The 18,196-nt window shown below is 39.3% G+C and overlaps 1 protein-coding gene across 5 annotated transcripts in view; it reads left to right on the top strand.

The window, feature by feature from the left end:
• The window catches only part of EXOC6B (exocyst complex component 6B), a 678,199-nt gene that overhangs the window by 39,519 nt on the left and 620,484 nt on the right, over positions 1-18,196 (top strand). The gene's annotated exons all lie outside the window — the stretch shown is intronic.

Raw genomic sequence — 18,196 nt, forward strand, 5'->3', positions numbered from 1 at the left:
AAGTGCTGGGATTGCAGGCCCGAGCCAGAGCCACGACACCTGGCCAGGCGTACATATTTATAGGATACGGAGTGATATTTTGATGCATGTATATACTGTGTAATGATCAAATCAGGATAATTAGCATACCCATCATCTCAAACGTTTATCATTTCTTTGTGTTGTGAACATTCAAAATAGGATAACTACCAGCAGATGACAGTTATTGAAATTTCAATAATTTATTGAAAATATACACTAAATTATTGTTAACTATATTTACTCTGTAATGCCATAGAATACTGGAACTTATTCTTCCTATCTAGCTGTAATTTTGTATCCATATACCATGGCTCCCCATCCGCCCCTTCCCCGTTCTGTTCCCAGCCTCTAATAACCATAGTTGTACTCTCTACTTCTATGAGTTCAACTTTTTTAACTCCCACATGTGAATGAGAACATGTGGTTTCAAATTTATTTTCAATAGGCCTATTTTCAGTTCAGAAGGTATGGTTAATATTGTTTTCTATTTTAGCATAAAGATATAGTTAAGTGGCTTGTTAAAAACCACCTAGAAAATTGTAGTGATATCAAGATTTATATTCCCTCTACTTGTTAATTCTAATACTAATGCCCTAGTCTAATTTTCTAGACTCTTATTTTGTTTTCTACCTAGCAGTTTTGGATTAAAATGTACTACTTTTGTCTTACCTCCTATATTACTTAAGAAAGGAGAAATGGATAATTTGTTTATATTTAACTTTAAAATTTTGGTTGCTCCGAGTAAGTTGAAAGCATAGCTTTTGTGGAACTGCTTCAGATTCTAGAAACTGGTTGTAAATGTCACCATCTTTACCTTATTTTAATTTTGTTCCCTGTGAAAGAGCATATTATAGATTTATTCTCCCTACAGTTGAAGTGTTGATGGAATACTAAATGCAGAATTCCTTTCTCGTTTCGATTTAGATGAAAAACCCTCACTTTTACCACTTGGGTTGTAGAAACTCACAACTTAGTGCTTCTGCATTACTATTTTAATTTTCATAGGTTTATGTGATTGTATTCAATATTTTCCCTCTTATATTTAAAAATTTAAAGAATTATCTCACCAAAGGTTTCTACTGTTACCTTGGGTGGAAGTGTGTTTTGTGTTAGAGGCTGGGAATACCCCTATCAGAGGAATCCATTTCGACTTACTGTTAGCATGGGGATTTATGGCTGGCAGATGGGAATTCTTTTTCCTAGTCAGCCCTGTGCCATTTCTCTGAGTGTGGTAGCCTTATGGGGGCAACCTGTGAGCATCCAGGTAAATTGGTATAGGACTTGGTAAAATTTATGCATACAGGCAAAAAAATCAGAGCAGTTTTGTTTTCTATGACTTAGATGGTATAGACAGTAAATTATTTATTTTTCTGAACTCTGGGAGTGTTAGTCTATGAGTGTGTCAAGTTCCCCCCTGCCCTTTGCTGCCCAAACTTTTTATTAAGAAAAATCTCTTACTTGCAAAAAAATCAAAAGAACAATCCCCTAGATTCAATAATTAATTATTGACATTTTCCTATATTTACTTATCTATATACATTTTTCCTCTATATGTCAGATTGGTTTTTTATTGTATAGTTGCAAGAAAATTAAGTTTGGTGTCATCAGTTAGTAGTTATCCTAATTTTCACATTCTGCCTGAAAGGTAGAATATTTTACCTTCTGAGTCATAAAAAGAACCAGTTTTGTTTCTGATCTGAACATTAATCATGATACAAACATATTCATGTAATCACACCCACCATTTAGGAAGTTGGGAGACACGGGTAAAATGAAGTGGGAGACACGGGTAAAATGAAGTGGGAGACTGATATTAATTCACATTTGACTCAGAGTTGTTGTCAAGAATGCCAGTGTCTCCAAGCTGTGCCCCAACAAACCACTACACATACCCAGCTTAGTCTCTTTCCTAAAGTTTTTCATCATACATTCCCTCAGGGTGGGGATAAAGTAGGTAGAGGAAGAGTCAAAAGAAATCAGCATTTATTGCTTGGAGCTAGATGTACCATGTATGTTAGCTCTTTGGATCATAATGATTGGCAGTCTGGGTAGGACTTGTCAATACTGTTTCTTAGAAGATAGTTGACAAAAGTCTTAGTTCCTTTGGGATTTTGGGAGGCTTGATAGTGCTAAGTACAGAACTTGTAATTATGTTTTGTGCTTTTGCTCATTCTAATAAAAAAAAAAAAAAGTGGAAAATTACAAGGGAAACCAGCTCAAATACAGCTGAATTTCACCACATCAGTGTTTTCAGAAGAGATGGTGCCAAACATGGCACCACACCCAGAGTGAGCTAGACACAGCCCCTGAAAGAACCTAAATCAGGAATTCAGTGAGGAAGTTGTGACTCAGTCCAGGATCCTAGAGAAAAAGCTGACATGAGGATCTTAGGAGAAAACTAGAGCAAAGAATGAGGTCATAATTTGCTCAGGTTCTGCCAGTGGTAGCACCAGGAATATGGGAGATTCTTTCTGTTTTTATCATTTCTAATTTTTTGAGACAGGCTTGCCCCCTTTTTTTCAGACTCTGTTGCCCAGGGTGGAGTGCAGTGGTGTGATTACCGCACACTTGCAGCTTCGACCTCCTGGGCTCACACAATCCTTCCACCTTAGCCTCTGGAGTAGCTGGGACTACAGGTGCATACCACCACACTTGGCTAATATTTTAAATTTTTTGTAGAGATGGAGTCTCACTGTGTTGCTCAGGCTGGTCTCAAACACTTGGACTCCAGTGATCCTTCTGGCTTCGCCTCCCAAAGTGCTGGGATTACAGGTGCACGCGACTGCACCAGACCCAGCCGGCAGATTCTTGATATTCCTGAAGGATATATGTTGTTAAGAACCCCAAATTCTGATACCTCATGGTTTGCAGGTAAAAAACAACGGCAAAAAAAGAACCCCACATTCCAGAATGTTGCTAATTGAAATTCTGATGCTGTGTCATTTGCTAGGCTCATGCAGAGGCTAAATGACTAGCCTTCACATTCAACTTCACACTTATATTTGTACTGAGTATTTTAAATAATAACAACAGTTAATGCTTATTTAGTACTTACTTTGTGCTATGCCCTATTTTAAGCAATTTTACATATTAAGTCATTTAATACAACAACCCTATGAGGCAGATGAGGAAACAAGATCAGAGAAGTTGAATAATACAGAAATAACAGGTAGACGAAGGAACTGGTATTTGAACCTAGAGAGTCTTTGTTCTTAACTATTATGCTATCTGAAAATCACTGAACTATGTCAGGTAAGAACACAATGAGGTAGGCATTATCTCATCCCTTTTGTAAATTATTTCTTTAAGGTCATGCTTGAATAGTAAAAGTGTGGATACCAAGTATTAAAAAAAGTATTTTATTCATGTCTCTCTTACCGAGTTCTGATAGCTGAATGGGTCTTCCTTTTAGTCTATTTAATTTGTAGTGTCATGTCTTAGAAGTTAGACCAGTTCTGGCCTGGGCAACATGGTGAAACCCCATCTCTGCAAGAAAAAAAAATATACACAAAACATTAGCTGGGCATGGTGGCATGTGCCTGTAGTCCTAGCTATTTGGGAGGCTGAGGTAAGAGGATCACCTGCAGTGAGTTCTGATTGTACCACTGCACTCCAGCCTGGGCAGCAGAGACCCTGTCTCAAACAAACAAACAAACAAACAAACAAACAAAAAAAGAAATTAGACCAGTAATCTCTTTCTGTGTCTTAATTAAAACCTTCTTGAAATTTATGTCATATTTAAAAGTAAGTTATAATCTTAAACTTTCCTTAAAGCTATCTTTTATGGAAAATCAGAAGAAAAAAAAGAAAAAGATAAAGAAAACCCTGAGGCTGGGCACTGTGGCTCACACCTGTAATCCCAGCACTTTGGGAGGCTGAGGAGGGCAGATCATTTGAGGTCAGGAGTTCGAGACCAGCCTAGCCAACATGGTGAAACCCTGTCTCTACTAAAAAAATACAAAAGTGGCGCACGCCTGTAATCTCAGCTACTTGGAAAGCTGAGGTGGAGGAATTGCTTGAACCCGGGAGGTGGAGGTTGCAGTGAGCCGAGATTGCACCACCGCACTCCAGCCTGGGCAACAGGGTGAGACTCTGTCTCAAAATAAATAAATAAATAAATAGAGTGTGTAGGGGGCGGAGCAAGATGGCCGAATAGGAACAGCTCCAGTCTCCAACTCCCAGCGCGAGCGACACAGAAGACCGGTGATTTCTGCATTTTCAACTGAGGTACTGGGTTCATCTCACTGGGGAGTGCCGGACGATTGGTGCTGGTCAGCTGCTGCAGCCCGACCAGCGAGAGCTGAAGCAGGGCGAGGCATTGCCTCACCTGGGAAGCGCAAGGGGGAAGGGAATCCCTTTTCCTAGCCAGGGGAACTGAGACACACAACACCTGGAAAATCGGGTAACTCCCACCCCAATACTGCGCTTTAAGCAAACAGGCACACCAGGAGATCATATCCCACATCTGGCCGGGAGGGTCCCACACCCACGGAGCCTCCCTCATTGCTAGCACAGCAGTCTGTGATCTACCGGCAAGGCAGCAGCGAGGCTGGGGGTGGGGCGCCCGCCATTGCTGAGGCTTAAGTAGGTAAACAAAGCTGCTGGGAAGCTCGAACTGGGTGGAGCTCACAGCAGCTCAAGGAAACCTGCCTGTCTCTGTAGACTCCACCTCTGGGGACAGGGCACAGTAAACTAAACAAACGCAGCAGACACCTCTGCAGACGCAAACGACTCTGTCTGACAGCTTTGAAGAGAGCAGTTGATCTCCCAACACGGAGGTTGAGATCTGAGAAGGGACAGACTCCCTGCTCAAGTGGGTCCCTGACCCCTGAGTAGCCTAACTGGGAGACATCCCCCACTAGGGGCAGTCTGACACCCCACACCTCACAGGGTGGAGTACACCCCTGAGAGGAAGCTTCCAAAGCAAGAATCAGACAGGTACACTCGCTGTTCAGAAATATTCTATCTTCTGCAGCCTCTGCTGCTGATACCCAGGCAAACAGGGTCTGGAGTGGACCTCAAGCAATCTCCAACAGACCTACAGCTGAGGGTCCTGACTGTTAGAAGGAAAACTATCAAACAGGAAGGACACCTACACCAAAACCCCATCAGTACATCACCATCATCAAAGACCAGAGGCAGATAAAACCACAAAGATGGGGAAAAAGCAGGGCAGAAAAGCTGGAAATTCAAAAAATAAGAGCGCATCTCCCCCGGCAAAGGAGCGCAGCTCATCGCCAGCAACGGATCAAAGCTGGACGGAGAATGACTTTGACGAGATGAGAGAAGAAGGCTTCAGTCCATCAAATTTCTCAGAGCTAAAGGAGGAATTACGTACCCAGCGCAAAGAAACTAAAAATCTTGAAAAAAAAGTGGAAGAATTGATGGCTAGAGTAATTAATGCAGAGAAGGTCATAAACGAAATGAAAGAGATGAAAACCATGACACGAGAAATACGTGACAAATGCACAAGCTTCAGTAACCGACTCGATCAACTGGAAGAAAGAGTATCTGCGATTGAGGATCAAATGAATGAAATGAAGCGAGAAGAGAAACCAAAAGAAAAAAGAAGAAAAAGAAATGAACAAAGCCTGCAAGAAGTATGGGATTATGTAAAAAGACCAAATCTACGTCTGATTGGGGTGCCTGAAAGTGAGGGGGAAAATGGAACCAAGTTGGAAAACACTCTTCAGGATATCATCCAGGAGAACTTCCCCAACCTAGTAGGGCAGGCCAACATTCAAATCCAGGAAATACAGAGAACGCCACAAAGATACTCCTCGAGAAGAGCAACTCCAAGACACATAATTGCCAGATTCACCAAAGTTGAAATGAAGGAAAAAATCTTAAGGGCAGCCAGAGAGAAAGGTCGGGTTACCCACAAAGGGAAGCCCATCAGACTAACAGCAGATCTCTCGGCAGAAACTCTCCAAGCCAGAAGAGAGTGGGGGCCAATATTCAACATTCTTAAAGAAAAGAATTTTCAACCCAGAATTTCATATCCAGCCAAACTAAGTTTCATAAGTGAAGGAGAAATAAAATCCTTTACAGATAAGCAAATGCTTAGAGATTTTGTCACCACTAGGCCTGCCTTACAAGAGACCCTGAAGGAAGCACTAAACATGGAAAGGAACAACCGGTACCAGCCATTGCAAAAACATGCCAAAATGTAAAGACCATCGAGGCTAGGAAGAAACTGCATCAACTAACGAGCAAAATAACCAGTTAATATCATAATGGCAGGATCAAGTTCACACATAACAATCTTAACCTTAAATGTAAATGGACTAAATGCTCCAATTAAAAGACACAGACTGGCAAACTGGATAAAGAGTCAAGACTCATCAGTCTGCTGTATTCAGGAGACCCATCTCACATGCAGAGACATACATAGGCTCAAAATAAAGGGATGGAGGAAGATTTACCAAGCAAATGGAGAACAAAAAAAAGCGGGGGTTGCAATACTAGTCTCTGATAAAACAGACTTTAAACCATCAAAGATCAAAAGAGACAAAGAAGGCCATTACATAATGGTAAAAGGATCAATTCAACAGGAAGAGCTAACTATCCTAAATATATATGCACCCAATACAGGAGCACCCAGATTCATAAAGCAAGTCCTTAGAGGCTTACAAAGAGACTTAGACTCCCATACAATAATAATGGGAGACTTCAACACTCCACTGTCAACATTAGACAGATCAACGAGACAGAAAGTTAACAAGGATATCCAGGAATTGAACTCATCTCTGCCGCAAGCAGACCTAATAGACATCTATAGAACTCTCCACCCCAAATCAACAGAATATACATTCTTCTCAGCACCACATCGTACTTACTCCAAAATCGACCACGTAATTGGAAGTAAAGCACTCCTCAGCAAATGTACAAGAACAGAAATTATAACAAACTGTCTCTCAGACCACAGTGCAATCAAACTAGAACTCAGGACTAAGAAACTCAATCAAAACCGCTCAACTACATGGAAACTGAACAACCTGCTCCTGAATGACTACTGGGTACATAACGAAATGAAGGCAGAAATAAAGATGTTCTTTGAAACCAATGAGAACAAAGATACAACATACCAGAATCTCTGGGACACATTTAAAGCAGTGTGTAGAGGGAAATTTATAGCACTAAATGCCCACAAGAGAAAGCAGGAAAGATCTAAAATTGACACTCTAACATCACAATTAAAAGAACTAGAGAAGCAAGAGCAAACACATTCGAAAGCTAGCAGAAGGCTAGAAATAACTAAGATCAGAGCAGAACTGAAGGAGATAGAGACACAAAAAACTCTCCAAAAAATCAATGAATCCAGGAGTTGGTTTTTTGAAAAGATCAACAAAATTGACAGACCACTAGCAAGACTAATAAAGAAGAAAAGAGAGAAGAATCAAATCGACGCAATTAAAAATGATAAAGGGGATATCACCACTGACCCCACAGAAATACAAACTACCATCAGAGAATACTATAAACACCTCTACGCAAATAAACTGGAAAATCTAGAAGAAATGGATAATTTCCTGGACACTTACACTCTTCCAAGACTAAACCAGGAAGAAGTTGAATCCCTGAATAGACCAATAGCAGGCTCTGAAATTGAGGCAATAATTAATAGCCTACCAACCAAAAAAAGTCCAGGACCAGATGGATTCACAGCCGAATTCTACCAGAGGTACAAGGAGGAGTTGGTACCATTCCTTCTGAAACTATTCCAATCAATAGAAAAAGAGGGAATCCTCCCTAACTCATTTTATGAGGCCAATATCATCCTGATACCAAAGCCTGGCAGAGACACAACTAAAAAAGAGAATTTTAGACCAATATCCCTGATGAACATCGATGCAAAAATCCTCAATAAAATACTGGCAAACCGGATTCAGCAACACATCAAAAAGCTTATCCACCATGATCAAGTGGGCTTCATCCCTGGGATGCAAGGCTGGTTCAACATTCGCAAATCAATAAACATAATCCAGCATATAAACAGAACCAAAGACAAGAACCACATGATTATCTCAATAGATGCAGAAAAGGCTTTTGACAAAATTCAACAGCCCTTCATGCTAAAAACGCTCAATAAATTCGGTATTGATGGAACGTACCTCAAAATAATAAGAGCTATTTATGACAAACCCACAGCCAATATCATACTGAATGGGCAAAAACTGGAAAAATTCCCTTTGAAAACTGGCACAAGACAGGGATGCCCTCTCTCACCACTCCTATTCAACATAGTGTTGGAAGTTCTGGCTAGGGCAATTAGGCAAGAGAAAGAAATCAAGGGTATTCAGTTAGGAAAAGAAGAAGTCAAACTGTCCCTGTTTGCAGATGACATGATTGTATATTTAGAAAACCCCATTGTCTCAGCCCAAAATCTCCTTAAGCTGATAAGCAACTTCAGCAAAGTCTCAGGATACAAAATTAATGTGCAAAAATCACAAGCATTCTTATACACCAGTAACAGACAAACAGAGAGCCAAATCAGGAATGAACTTCCATTCACAATTGCTTCAAAGAGAATAAAATACCTAGGAATCCAACTTACAAGGGATGTAAAGGACCTCTTCAAGGAGAACTACAAACCACTGCTCAGTGAAATAAAAGAGGACACAAACAAATGGAAGAACATACCATGCTCATGGATAGGAAGAATCAATATCGTGAAAATGGCCATACTGCCCAAGGTAATTTATAGATTCAATGCCATCCCCATCAAGCTACCAATGAGTTTCTTCACAGAATTGGAAAAAAACTGCTTTAAAGTTCATATGGAACCAAAAAAGAGCCCGCATCTCCAAGACAATCCTAAGTCAAAAGAACAAAGCTGGAGGCATCACGCTACCTGACTTCAAACTATACTACAAGGCTACAGTAACCAAAACAGCATGGTACTGGTACCAAAACAGAGATATAGACCAATGGAACAGAACAGAGTCCTCAGAAATAATACCACACATCTACAGCCATGTGATCTTTGACAAACCTGAGAGAAACAAGAAATGGGGAAAGGATTCCCTATTTAATAAATGGTGCTGGGAAAATTGGCTAGCCATAAGTAGAAAGCTGAAACTGGATCCTTTCCTTACTCCTTATACGAAAATTAATTCAAGATGGATTAGAGACTTAAATGTTAGACCTAATACCATAAAAATCCTAGAGGAAAACCTAGGTAGTACCATTCAGGACATAGGCATGGGCAAAGACTTCATGTCTAAAACACCAAAAGCAACGGCAGCAAAAGCCAAAATTGACAAATGGGATCTCATTAAACTAAAGAGCTTCTGCACAGCAAAAGAAACTACCATCAGAGTGAACAGGCAACCTACAGAATGGGAGAAAATTTTTGCAATCTACTCATCTGACAAAGGGCTAATATCCAGAACCTACAAAGAACTCAAACAAATTTACAAGAAAAAAACAAACAACCCCATCAAAAAGTGGGCAAAGGATATAAACAGACATTTCTCAAAAGAAGACATTCATACAGCCAACAGACACATGAAAAAATGCTCATCATCACTGGCCATCAGAGAAATGCAAATCAAAACCACAATGAGATACCATCTCACACCAGTTAGAATGGCGATCATTAAAAAGTCAGGAAACAACAGGTGCTGGAGAGGATGTGGAGAAATAGGAACACTTTTACACTGTTGGTGGGATTGTAAACTAGTTCAACCATTATGGAAAACAGTATGGCGATTCCTCAAGGATCTAGAACTAGATGTACCATATGACCCAGCCATCCCATTACTGGGTATATACCCAAAGGATTATAAATTATGCCGCTATAAAGACACATGCACTCGTATGTTTATTGCAGCACTATTCACAATAGCAAAGACTTGGAATCAACCCAAATGTCCATCAGTGACAGATTGGATTAAGAAAATGTGGCACATATACACCATGGAATACTATGCAGCCATAAAAAAGGATGAGTTTGTGTCCTTTGTAGGGACATGGATGCAGCTGGAAACCATCATTCTTAGCAATGTATCACAAGAACAGAAAACCAAACACCGCATGTTCTCACTCATAGGTGGGAACTGAACAATGAGATCACTTGGACTCAGGAAGGGGAACATCACACACAGGGGCCTGTCATGGGGAGGGGGGAGGGGGGAGGGATTGCATTGGGAGTTATACCTGATGTAAATGACAAGTTGATGGGTGCAGCACACCAACATGGCACAAGTATACATATGTAACAAACCTGCACGTTATGCACATGTACCCTACAACTTAAAGTATAATAATAATAAATAAATTTAAAAATAAATAAATAAATAAATAAAATAAAACCCTGGGGATTTATATGACTTTTTAAAGGTTTTCTGAGATGAATTCATACTTGGTGCCAGTTGAGGGAATCACTTTCCAATAATATGTAATATATTTAAAGTTGTTAGGTGGTTGTTTTGGCTTATAGTTCATTGTGAGATTTCTTTGTGATCAGATTGCTTCTCTTGTATCTATATTTGTTTTTTCTTAGTTCCTATAGTTCATAAGCCATACAATTTGGCATTTAAATTAAGGCAATTCAGTGTCGATGTCATCAACAATTCCCCATTGTGATTGCCCTAATTAAGTTCTCACTGTTTTTCACTTGGACAACACACTCCTTACTAGTGTCTCTTTCATTTTTTATAATTTTTTCAACAAATGCATTACTTAAGATGGTCTACTATGTGTGAAATGCTGTGCTCAGCACTGAGTGCATCAGTAAATAAGACAGACATGGCGATTGCCCTAGTAGAGTATATAGACTACTTGTCAGCCCATTTTCCATACTATTGCCATAAACTTACAAAAAAATCCAGATCAGATCTTTGCTGGTTCTTTTTTGCCTACCATGTAGGCTCTTTATAGTCAGGTTTTAGCATACCCTAACAGTTCAAATAACTTCTTCAATGAGGGCAGTTTTGGTATTTCTGTAGAAGCAGAAACAATTATTTTCTTGATCCTAGTTCTCATAGCATTTAATAAAAATCATCAACATAGTACCAGTGACATTGCATTATGTAGTTGTTTATATTAGTCACCTCTGATAGTTTTTGAAGTTTTTAAAAGGAGGGATAGTATTTTGTTCATTATTGTTTTATCCTCAGTGTGGATACAGTATCTGGAATGTAAATCCTCAATAAGTGTTTGAATTATGGTACAGTTTTTGTACTTGCTATCATTTCATGTGTGCATGTCTTGTTTCTCCAACTTCTAGGTCACAGACTGTCATATAATTTCTTTGTATTTCTTCTGGCATCCATGTTGGTATAGAGGACATAATCTAACCCTAAATAAATATTTATTCATTGTTACGATTCTTTCAATATTTTCTGTATATTAACTTTCATTGTTTAGAAAAGCATATCTTGCTCCCTTGTTTTGTAGAATGTCTTACTTCAATTTTTTATTTTATTTTATTTTTAGTGAAGAGAAGGTCTTGCTGTCTTGCCCAGGTTGATCTCAAACTCCTGGACTTAAGCCATTCTCCTGTCTTGGCCTCCCAAAGAGCTAGGATTACAGGTGTGAGCCACCATGCCCAGCCCTACATTCAGTTTTATAAGGGAAGCAGAGCATAAAAATTTAGAAAATTTGCAGCCTGGCTATGTAATAGAAAAGAAAAACCGATTTTCTGGGGAGAAATTTAAGCCAGCTGCAGAAATTTGGATAAGTATCAAGGGGCCTAATGTTAATCCCCAAGACTTTGGGGAAAATGTCTCCAGGCAGCCCCTCCCATCACAGGCCCGGAGGCCCAGGAGAAAAATGTGGTTTTGTGGGCTGAACCCAGAGTCCCTGTGCTGTGTGCAGCCTAGGGATTTAGTGCCCTGGTTCCCAGCTGCTCCAGCTGTGGCTGAAAGGGGCCAATGTGCAGCTTGGGCTGTGGCTTCAGAGGGTGCAAGCCCCAAGCCTTGGCAGCTTCTATGTGGTGTTGAGCATGTGGGTTCACAGACGTTAAGAATTGAGGTTTAGGAACCTCCGCCTAGATTTCAGAAGATGTATGGAAGTGCCTGGATGTCCAGGCAAAAGTTTGCTGGAGGGGTGGGTCCCTCATCAAGAACCTCTGCTAGGGCAGTGCAGAAGGGAAATATGGGGTTGGAGCCCCCACACAGAGTCCCTACTGGAGCACTGCTTAGTGGAGCTGCAAGAAGAAGGCCACTGTCCTCCAGACCCCAGAATGATAGATCCACTGACAGCTTGCACTGTGTGCCTGAAAAAGCTGCAGACACTCAATGCTAGCCCATGAAAGCAGCTGAGAGGGAGGCTGTACCCTGCAAAGCCACAGGGGCGGAGCTGTCCAAGACTATGGGAACCTACCTTTCACATCAGCGTGACTTGGATGTGAGACCTGGAGTCAAAGGAGATAATTTTGGAGCTTTAAAATTTGACTGCCCCCTGGATTTTGGACTTGCATGGGCCCTGTAACCCCTTTGCTTTGGCCAATTTCTCCCATTTGGAATGGCTGCATTTACCCAATATCTGTATCCCCATTGTATCTAGGAAGTAACTAACTTGCTTTTGATTTTACAGGCTCATAGGTGGGGGGGACTTGCCTTGTCTCAGATGAGACTTTGGACTATAGACTTTTGGGTTAATGCTGAAATGAGTAAAGACTTTGGGGGACTGTTGGGAAGGCATAATTGGTTTTGAAATGTGAGGACATGAGATTTAAAGGGAGCAGGGGTGGAATGACATGGTTTGCCTGTGTCCCCACCCAAATCTCAACTTCAGTTGTATCTCCCGGAATTCCCATGTGTTGTGGGAGGGACCCGGGAGGCACCCAGGGGGAGGTAATTGAATCATGGTGTATGGTCTTTCCTGTGCTATTCTCATGATAGTGAATAAGTCTCACGAGATCTGATGGGTTTATCAGGGTTTTCTGCTTTTGCTTCTTCCTCATTTTCTGTTGCCGCCACCATATAAGAAGTGCCCTTCACCTGCCACCATGATTCTGAGGCCTCCCCAGCCATGTGGAACTGTAAGTCCAATTAAACCTTTTTCTTCCAAGTCTTGGGTATGTCTTTATCAGCTGTGTGAAAATGGACTAATACACTACCCAAAACAATCTACAGATTCAATGCAATCCTTATCAAAGTATCAATGTCATTTTTCATATAAATAGAAAAAACAATTCTGAAATTCATGTGGAACCAAAAATGAACCCAAATAGCCAAATCAATTCTGAACAAAAAGAACAAAGCTAGAGGCATCACACTGCCTGATTTTAAAATATATTACTAGGCAATAATAACCAAAACAGCGTGGTATTCATATAAAAATAGACACATAGACCAATGGAGAAGAATTCAGAACCCAGAAATAAATTCACATACTTACAGCTAACTGATTTTTGACAAAGGCACCCAAAGCAGACATCGGGAAAAGGATATCCTCTTTAATCAATAGTGCTGGGAACACTGGATATCCAGATGCAGAAGAATGAAACTGGACTCCCTCACTGTTTACAAAAATCAACTCAAGAAGGATTTAACATAAACATTAAACATAAGACCTGAAACTATAAAGCAACTGGAAGAAAACATAGAGGCAACACTCCAGGACATTGGTCTAAGCAAAGATTTTATGGCTAAGATCTCAAAGTACAGGTAACAAAACAAAAAATAGACAAATGGGAATATACTAAACTAAGAAGCTTCTGCACAGCAAAGGAAATGGTCAACTGTGAAGAGACAACCTGTTGAGTGGGAGAAAATATTTGCAACTCTTCATCCAATAAGGGATAATATCCAGACTATATAGGGAATCCAAACAACAGGAAAAAAATCTCCACAATTATTCTCATTAAAAGTGGGCAAAGGACATGGATAGACATTTCTTGAAAGGAGACATAGAAATGACCAACAGGGGCTGGGTGCAGTGGCTTACTCCTATAATCTCAGCACTTTGGGAGGCCGAGGTGGGCAGATCACGAGGTCAGGAATTCGAGACCAGCCTGACCAACATGGTGAAACCCCGTCTCTACTAAAAATACAAAAATTAACTGGGCATGGTGGTGTCCCAGTGGTGTCCCATTGTCCCAGCTACTCAGGAGGCTGAGGCAGGAGAATCACTTGAACCCAGAAGGCGAAGGTTGCAGTGAGCCGAGATCGCGCCACTGCACTCCAGCCTGGGTGACAGAGCGAGACTCCATCTCAAAAAAAAAAAAAAAAAAAAAAAAGAAAAGAGAAAGAAAAAGAAATGACCAACAGGTGTGTTAAAAATGCTCAACACCACTAATCATCAGGGAAATGCAATCAAAACCATGGATATATTTTACCCTAGTTAGAATGGCTATTATTAAAAAGACAACAACAACAACAACAACAAAAAACATATATTAGAAAGGGTATGGAGTAAAGGGAACTTTTATACACTTTCTTGTGAATGTAAATTAGTATAGCCACTATGGAAAACAGTATGGAGGTTTCTCAAAAATAGAACTCTCATGTGATCCAGCAGTCCCACTACAGTGTATTTATTGGAAGGAAAAGAAGCCAGTATATCAGAGCGATACTTGCACTTCCATGCAAACATAGCAAAGCTACAGAATCAACCTAAGTGCCTATCAATGGATGAATGGATGAAGAAAACGAGGTATACACAATGGAATACTGTTCAATTGCAGAAGAAAATGAAATCATGTCATTTGCAGCAATGTGGATGGAATTGGATGTCATTTTGTTGAGTGAATTAAGCCCAGGCCCAGAAAGACAAATATCACATGTTGTCACTCATATGTGGGAACTAAAAACATTAATCTGGAGGTAGAGAATAGAATGATAGATACCAGAGGAGTGGGAGGGTGGGGGTGTGGGAGGGAATAAAAATAAACTGGTTAATGGGTACCGATATATAGTTAGATGGAATAAGTTTTAATGTTCTATAGCAGAGTAGCGTGATTATAGTTAACAATGATGTATTGTCTGTTTAAAAATAGCTAGAACAGACGACTTGAAATTTTCCCAACATACGGGAATGATTAATACTTGAGGTGATCGACACCTTAAGTATCCTGACTTACTCATTACACAGTCTATACATGTAACAAAATATCACACATTTCCCACAAATATGTAGAAATATTTGTATCAATTAAATAATTTTAAAAAATAAAAAAGAAAAGGTAACTCTAAGCCAAAAAGAAATTATGAGATGCAGAATCCTTGGAGATGGTGATATTTGAACTCAGTCTTGAGGAATGGCTAGGATTTGGATTTGTAGATAAAGGAGATTTAGGCATTCTATAACAGTAGGGAAGAAACAAGAAAAGGTCAAGAAAATATACTTTGTGATGTTGTTAGGATTATATACTCAATTTTTTTTTTTGACACTAAATCTCGCTCTGTTGCCCAGGTTGGAGTGCAGTGGTTTGATCTTGGCTTACTGCAACCTCTGCTTCCCGGGTTCAAGTGATTCTCCTGCCTCAGCGTCCCGAGTAGCTGGGATTACAGGTGCGCACCACCATGCACAGCTAATTTTTTGTATTTTTAGTAGAGATGGGGTATCACCATGTTGGCCAGGCTTGTCTCGAACTCCTGACCTCAAATGATCCTCCCGCCTCGGCCTCCCAAAGTTCTGGGATTACAGGTGCAAACCACTGCGCCCAGCCTATATACTCAATATTTCTTTTTCCCTTCCAGGTACATATAATTGCATGTCCTTTCTCCTTGGAAGTTACTTGTGGCCGTATGATTTATTTTGACCAATCATATATGAGTTGAAGTCATATGAGTCACTTCCAAGTGGAAGTTTTAAGAGTCTCTAATTTTCTTACTGTGCTTTTCCTCTGTCACAGTGACCTGCAGTGCTCTGGCAAACTGGCATGCAGGCCACATGCGATCTGTTGCCAATTTTTGTCAATGCAATTTTATTGAAACATAGCCATACTCATTTGTTTATGTATTGTCTTTGGCAGCTTTTGCACTACAACAGCAAAATTGAATTGTTGTGATAGATGCCATATGTCCCATAAAGCTGAAAATAGTTACTTTGTGGCTATTTACAGAAAAAGTTTACTGACTGTAGATAATTGGCTGCTTCTCAGAGTGAGGACATTGTAGAGGAGAGCCTCATACTGACCCACGATGGACTCACATCATCAGCAAGAAAGAAATCTTTGTTGTTTTAAGCCACTGAAATTTTGAGGTTGGTTGTTATAGTAGCATAATCTAGTCTATCCTGGCAATTAGACTGTTCATAGGATTAAAAAAATCAGTTTGCTCAGAGAGGAGAAAACCTTGTGGAGAGGAACAGTATGAAGAAAAAATGGATAGAAAGATTAGGGTAAGATTGGGAAAGTACTAGACTGTTAAGCTCAGAAATTTAGATTTTATTTAGAATCTTCAATATGGATTCAGGACTTGGTATCTTTTTCAAGGGACAGAAGAATAGCATGGCCAGAACTTTATGACAAAAAGATTAATCTACCAATGGTTATATTAATAGGAACATTGGGAGTAGTAATTTAGTTAGGAATTTCATCACTTATAAACACAAAATAAAAATAAAACCCCCTGAAAACCCAATTTAAAAGGAGTTTTTTTTTTTCTTAGTGTAACAAGTTACAAAAACAACCTAACAAGGACTTCCTTATCCTTTTTAATGCTTAATAGCAACCTCAGATTTTCTGTAATTTGAGCTGTTACACAGGGGAGGAAATATCATTGTAAAGGGAATTGTTATAGCTGCTATTGAATTCTTTGTTTACTTTGACTTCCTCTTTTTTAGATAAAGCAAGCACATCATATACTGTCATCTACTCAGTGAAATTTGGTGTCAGATAGCCTAAGGTAGTATTATAAAATGAAAAACAGTCACTTTAGAATTAGGTTCTACTCCATGTCCTGTTGGTTAATCTGCTGTGTGTAGTGTGTATTGAAGGAAACCTTTGTCAGCTTGCCAAGTTACATGAATGCAACTAAGAGTATATAACAACTCTTCAAGATTTAGATAAAATATTTTAGGGCACAGAATACTTCAGGTTTTTTAATGCAGTTTTGTTCTACCTGTACTGTTCTGAAGATAAATAGAAGGAAAAAATAGAACAATAGTAACAAAAAATGCTGAAAAAATCTCTGTATAATCAGGTTATTTTATAGTGTTAGAGCTTGTTCTTTTAGTCCTGTTTTGCTCTGCTGGAAGGAATGATTTCTTGTTTTGATTTTATCGTCATAAGGGCATTTGGAAATTTAGAAAATTCATTGTATTGTAGGTATGTTTTTATTGTTTAGTAAGCTATTATTATTTCTTTTATTTTGGAGTTTATATGTTAATAATAGAAAATGTTATGAAGATCATTTTAAAAAAGATATAAGCAGCATACAAATATTTCTTTGCCTTTTTTCCAGATTATGAAACTAATACCTGTAGTGGTTGGGACTCTTTGGTTGCAAGTGACAGAAACTCAGTGTGAATTAACTTAAACAAAAAAGTTTAAGTTACACCAAGCATCTGAAAACATAGGGTCAAATTGGTGTTAGGTCAGACTGTAAGAAAGGATTTTTGTATTGACCAGAAAGTCTCTTCTCTTTTTCAGACTTGCCTTTTTCTCCATTGTCTTCATCTTGTCCTAAAATTGAATTTTCTCATGAAGCAAGGGGCATACACCAGCAACTTTAGGCATCTATTATAATATCTCTAGACTAAAGAGGAAAAGGACTTTTTTTTTTTCTTTTTTTTGGTCAGCTTCAGTTATTATAATCTTAGGAAAATGATCTGATTTTCCACCCCTAAGACAATAGTCTAATTCTTACGTGTTCTGGGACCTGGGATGTTATGCTTGGCCCAAACTTAGTCCCCTGTTTAATTTTATGGCTGTGGGGTGTGGAGTGTGTGGTCTTTTGCCAGATAGCATTGATGTGGGGCCTGGGGTCTGACCAAAATAGTTGCCACTATAATGCTTATTGATGTAAATATGGAAATATTTAGAAAAACCTAAAACAGAGCAAAACTATTCATAAACTTATTATTTTAGCATATTTGCTTGATAATTTTTTTACATTTTGAACGTTTTCTATGTCGTTGAAACACACATGCACACACATGTGCATATATAAAAAATTTGTGTATGTATAACATAAATGTATTTATGATGTTGCATAATGTTATGTCTATTTTGTATGGGGGCAGCAAGTTATAATATGTACATTTATATAATATATAT

The sequence above is a fragment of the Macaca fascicularis genome, chromosome 13 (genome assembly GCF_037993035.2).
Source record: "Macaca fascicularis isolate 582-1 chromosome 13, T2T-MFA8v1.1".
Lineage (NCBI taxonomy): Eukaryota > Metazoa > Chordata > Mammalia > Primates > Cercopithecidae > Macaca > Macaca fascicularis.